Genomic DNA, 6,000 nt, shown 5'->3' on the forward strand with positions numbered 1-6,000 from the left:
AGACATTTCAGTTGAACTGTTAATTGCAACGCTCCTCCCGGGAGAGCGGTTGATTCAGCTCGAGGGTTGTAGAAATGATAGGCGTGTTTCATCAGTTGCCTGGAAACAACGATCTCGCACTGTACTGTACGTCTTGCATCACAGCCAGGAAATGCTGCGGAGGTCACTTGCCAAGGACATCGGTGAGCAACAAAACGATAGGCTGCTTGCTCCCTGCTAGGGACGTGCCTCCGCACCCCTGCCCCGGGGGAGCAAAAAGGCAAGACAAATCCAGAAGCTGCATACGGTATGGCGTAATGCACACGCCTTTTCACTTGCAGTCTTATCGTACCGTTCTAATATTGCAGAGTGGCTACTTGGGTTACATTTGCAAACAAAATATACCAAATTAACCCCCGCCGGATCGTGTATTCCGACAGTCCTTGGGTTCGTTATGACACTGCATAATTCATTATATTGATATTATAGGCAGAGAGCTTCTGAGGGGGCGTTTACAGTTCTCTGCGCATGTCATCTCACCCACTCCGATAAACCAGGTCTCAGATGTTAATCTGGAATTACTTCGGTGCTCTTTCGCCTGTTCTACCTACTTCTACTTCTTCCCACTCTCGATCATATCTTCCTCTGTCTTGGCAGATGGCCCGGATTATCTGGCATCTATTAAAGAGGTCTCCACGGATCTCAGATAATCCTTTTTACGTTTTAGAGTTTTTTTTATTTAATCACTCATGTCGTCAGGACCAAGGTAATTGTTCGAAAATGAAAGAAAGACCGCCCTGAGAACGCTCAGAGGGGTCTTTCTAAATCTTAACTGTCACACCCATGCTGCACTCGAGAGTGCGTGCAGGGGTTGGCCGAGATGGGCAGGGTAAGAGCGTGTATTATAGGTGAGTTTGTGGTGGGTATGGGGAAGGAGTGTGTGTTTGCGCATTTCTGGGGAAAAGGTGTATGATTGTGAGGTAGGGTTGAAAAGAGTTTCGTGGGTTGATCCAATTTAAAGGGGATTATGGGGTGGGGTGTGTTTCGAATATTAAAGGCAGCCGCACAAAATGGCCCGAAAATAATGTGTTTTCTGTGCGGCCTTTGATATTGGAGATAACCCTATAGAACCGTTGATTCTGAAATATATCCACCGCAAAGCCTGGGCAACTAGGCCCGAAGGCTGACAGGGCCGCAGCGCAACTTGTGGGTGCTATTTTTCCTAAAATCACCCGATACCTCACCCCCCCCCCCCAATAAAAAAATTTAAAAAACATGTGCAGCCCAGTTGTCCCATCGGCTTGTCCTGGATTATGGCATACCCACCTTGGAGCGTTGCTATCAGGTTGACGTAATCCCACGCCCCCGCCTTTGAAAACACCATATGGATGGCCAGCTCTTCGCACTAGCTCCGAATTAATCTTTGCTTAAGGAAGGGGTTAATAGCTTTAAGCAGTACACTACGTTTCGTTTCTTGCCTCAAAGCCAAAACTGGTAGAGGCGCACGATTGCCACTCTGGATATAAGAATGGCTACGAAACACAGGTTCCTGTGGTATGCCATCTCCAGACTCCAACCCTGTGTATCGTCATTCCCCATTAGCTTCCAAATGTAGCTAGAATAGTTTAATTCCGCTTGCATCAGTATTCTACCCTATTACTAAAACAAACTATAACAAAGGCCGCGCTACTTAAAATTACAGCACATTTGAAGTACAAGAAACCTACCATTTACTGTGCCACCTCCCCAAGAGCCAGCAGGGCTTGCGCCTCCATGTTCCTAAACATATCAGGTTTTTAGTCCCTATTCAGCACCTGTCACGTCCCCCTTCTACACCACCTGCTCCAGCAAAGTCTCGATACACCAGACTCCAGTCACCAGCTAGCCAGATCACTTAACCACTTTCACCATGCGCGTGTTAAGAATACTATAATCAGCCCCTCCCTAACACAACCTCAACTTTGTCTTCCCTCGAGTGGTGCAGACTATTCGTTTTTTGACATCACGCCGCAGCAGTTACGGTTAAATCTGAAAGGGATGTACAATCAAAAAGCTCCTAAATTTCCCTTTGTGTGCCTATGAATGGTACAAAACCTCGTGAGCGACTCCACATGTTTTCATGGGGATTGAGAGGGCACTGTTTCTTCTTGGTTCTCCATACCCATCCTCGGATAATATTCTTCATGGCTCCCGTCAATAATCTTGCACAGACCTCCTGGCAAGTGAAGGTATTTCGTCCCTACCCCTCCTACTGCAAGGCTCCTCCGCTTTCTCCCCAAAGTAGCCATCGGACAGAAATTCTCTGCAGAGCCCATTGGCCCTTCGGTGCGCACTCTATATTTAGCCACCAATTCCCCAGCTACTTTCACGAGTCATGCAACCTATGCCCACTCTCGAAATCAATGCATTCACCCAGTTCCCTTAATGATCCATTACCAGGCCGATCAACACTACAGGTCATCGAGCTTCTAACCGCCCCTTTAACTCCCCACTACAGCTCGCTCCTCCGCTCTTGTCACATTGGTTTCCCAAACTGTCACCAATGTGTGTTGCCGCTTTACACGCCTTCCACAGGCCTGACCCCTCTGCACCTCGGGGGGCGCCGTAGCTTTTGCCTCCATCGATCATTGATGTTCTACAGTGCCGTGCATTACGCGTGATTGCTTTCACCCCACTCGTCGCCCGAACGCTGCAGTCGGGTATCTTGTGCACCATAACCCCCACTGTTAAGGTTTCTACCCCCCACCCGTCCCAATATGGTCCACTGCCACCCAAGATGCGTTTTCTTGCCCCGCCCCTCTAACCATCCCCAGTTACTTTACTTCCCTACCCCTCCCTCCCCAACTCATGGATTGCGGAGGGTTACCCCTCATTAAATATCAAGTTGCCCTTTCCCTCCCGACAGGCTTGCCAACTAAACGCTTCTCAAGTTAATTTCCGCCCTGCTTAGCCTTCCTTCCTATCCGTTTGCAGTACCGTTAGCCTGGTCAGTTTTTGTAACACTCTTACCCCTTTGTTCTGCTCTTGTGCCCTTCTTACACCCTCGCATGATGTGTGCGGAGCAAACGGTAGCACCTGTGGCGCTGAAAAAAGGAGGGGGGGGTGGGGCCTGGGGGGATCGGGGCAACCTGCTCACCTCGCGCTGATGACAGTTGGCCGGTGCTCGCGCTGCTTCTGTTGCGACCAGGGGGGACGGGCTCAAGCTTTTAATAGAGTAGAAGCGAGACGAGCCCTTGCACACTTATTTATAAAGTATCGACAGGGCGGTGGCTATACACGCACTGCCTACTACAGCTGACGGGGCGGAGCCAACGCGAGAGAGCTATCTCAGGATATTGGTCGAGAGAATCGGCCCACATACCGCTTATTCGCAAGCACTGGGCAGAGGTACGTGTATGGGCGTGGCCGCTATCTGACGACCATGTTGAAGCCAGCCACAGCGACCAGGACGTATTATTCAATGTATACAACGAACACACAGTTCTACGCCTGACTCTAAAATGTCCAGACTACGGATCCCAAGCACGCAGATTTGGGCATGCGCAATCAAGCCCGTTAGTGATGCAGCTGCTGTACGTGCAGGATAGCACACGCACAGGATGCGTCGCTTCTTTTCATCGAATGAGTCACAGGCCTTGAATATAAGTGCCGTGGTACACCTGAAAAGTACAATACAGGTTTTCCAAACCAATGTTCAGGGATATCATGATTCTATTAAAGACACAGAGGCAAAGTATTACGCTTCCCTAATTAATTCTCAGAGAACAGCATCATTAAAAGTAACTAGAACCCAACAAGACAACATTTCCCAGAGACTTCTGCTGGAATGAGTCCTTTAATGAAACAAAATAACACAGCTAACCACTGCCCATTTCTCCTATAATGTCCATCCAACCAAAACTACTTCCTCTTGATGCTCAGCAGATCAGATGAGTATTACCTCATTGTCATTTTGTTAATTAAGTGGATGTTGTTGTGAAAGTGTATTAGTCAATGTTGGATTAGCGGGAGGCAGGAGCAAAGTAGCAAGTGCTTCAACACCGGTGCTATAGCTCCACCAGGTTGTAAGCAGGAAAAGGGACCGACCTAGCGCCGTCGCATGAGCTTTCACAGTCCTGCTGGGAAACCTTGAAAGCTTTACGGCGAGCGCACAGTGTGTGCCCTGCTCTCCTAGAAGTAATTACCTAATTGCCGACTAAAGAAAGGGAAGCGCGAGTGAGCGCTCGATTGCGACACGTTAGTAACGGTCTGAGCATTAATTACTCAGCCAGTACATGCATAGCTCTCAACCATTTGTGTCGCAAAGGCGGGTGAAAACACCCGATTTTATGGGTGAGAGGCCCATTGAAATGAATGGGCGTGCAGGAGGCTTGGCGGGTGAGTCAGCTGTTTACAAGGCGGGTGACACCCGCCAAAAGCGTGTGAGTTGAGAGCTATGGTACATGTTAATGTTAAAGGTATTTGTACGGCGCACCGTCACCACCAGAGTGGTACCGAGGCGCTCTGGCAGATCTGAAAAGGAGAGGCAAGGGATTAGTATGGTGTAGTGGGAATAGGAGAGTGAGAGCTGTGATGTCCTGTTTGCAGCTTCAGTTCGGTTTGCACCGTCTGCTGAGCTTGAGTGCGGTTATCGGGTCAGTGCAAGTCCCCATGTGTTGTTGATCCGGGTTATGTGTTGTTTGTTGTTGCAGTGTGGTGAAGTACGTGCAGATTGCTGTGCAGAGAAGTGGCTGTGTGAAATTCTGTATGAGAAGTGTATGGGGAAATGGAGGTTTCAGAGTTTGGTTAGCAGGTTTTTAAAACTTGTTTTTATTGTATATGGTTTACATAAGAAACCTTTACATTCAAATTTAATGAATTCAAAAAGAGAAAAAGAAACGGCAGAAACTAGAAAGATAAAGAAAAGGAAATAACACAGGTCAAATAAAAGGATTTCCAGCACAATACAAATTGATTATAGCAAAATGCATTAAAAACAGTGTCACATAATTCATTATAGATTTCCATATATAGGATTCATATAAAAAGCAGGGCCTAGGCCGAAACATTAAAGGATGAATATGGCGCGAGCCCAAAAAAGGAAGCCCTCTAAAGGAGAGAGAATCACAGCGGAATATCCATATAGGACAGCCAAACTTATCTCAGGCCAAACCAGTAACAAGGTCCAACGATTTAATAGAACTAGCCACTGCTAGACCTTATAATAGATTAGCAACTGGTACACATCGTGACCATATGTAATCATCTCCCCGAAGCCCCGAAGTATTGAACTTGCTCAGGTATAAATTCCTGCTTTTTGTTAATTCGAGACAATCTAGAAGAAGATGGCGTGCTGTTTCTAAAACCCCTATCTTGTTACAGGATCTACACTGGGTTTTAGTTTCATTGCTCAGATTCCTTCTATTCAGAACCTCTTTAGTGGGTAAAGTATTCCATCTGAGTTTCAAAAGGAGGGTGCGGTAGTAACGATTAGGAAATTGTAACATAATAAATGATAGGGTTCCTCTTTTTCTGTGTTCATATTTGATGTTACTGATGGAGGCATAAGCATGTAATCGTTCAATCGTATTGGTCCAATCTAGTACATAGAGAAGTTTCTTAACTTTCTCTGTATTGGTCTTGAGGGTTTCCCTGTCGGTGGAGAGGTCATTAAGCGTTTTATCACATAGAACCTTTAACTTGTTTAGGTAGTCGTTACCTGCACAACCCCCCTGAGAGAGAAGAACTCTCCCTAAATCCACATATAAAGAATCACTTATGGGGCAGAGAAGGGAGCAAAAAGGGACCATATACCGCCACGAAGATTTAGCTCTAAGTGAGACCAAACTCAATTCAAACCTGATGGATACTATTGGATAGTTTCAAAATCTTTCTCCAAATTATTCCTTCTATGGTGTCCCAGATTGAATGGATATCCATATAGTGGAGCTCCATACCATATAGAAGCTTTGGCGTAACCTTCCCCTCATAAAAATCCACAGCTGCCTTCAGAGAGAATCTTCCATATTTTCTATCCAACTT

General features: G+C 46.6%; 1 protein-coding gene across 4 annotated transcripts in view; it reads right to left on the reverse strand.

Annotated features, from left to right (window-relative positions):
* The window catches only part of ENO1 (enolase 1), a 220,188-nt gene extending 216,747 nt beyond the window's left edge, over window positions 1-3,441 (reverse strand). For 2 of the 4 annotated variants that reach the window (XM_069610035.1, XM_069610037.1), the window contains exon 1: window positions 2,989-3,103. The gene's annotated coding sequence lies outside the window, so the exon portion shown is untranslated. The other 2 variants (XM_069610033.1, XM_069610036.1) reach the window with 2 other exon arrangements.
* Window positions 3,442-6,000: the final 2,559 nt, after the last annotated feature.

This window comes from Ambystoma mexicanum, chromosome 8 (genome assembly GCF_040938575.1).
Source record: "Ambystoma mexicanum isolate Mex_15411 chromosome 8, UKY_AmexF1_1, whole genome shotgun sequence".
Lineage (NCBI taxonomy): Eukaryota > Metazoa > Chordata > Amphibia > Caudata > Ambystomatidae > Ambystoma > Ambystoma mexicanum.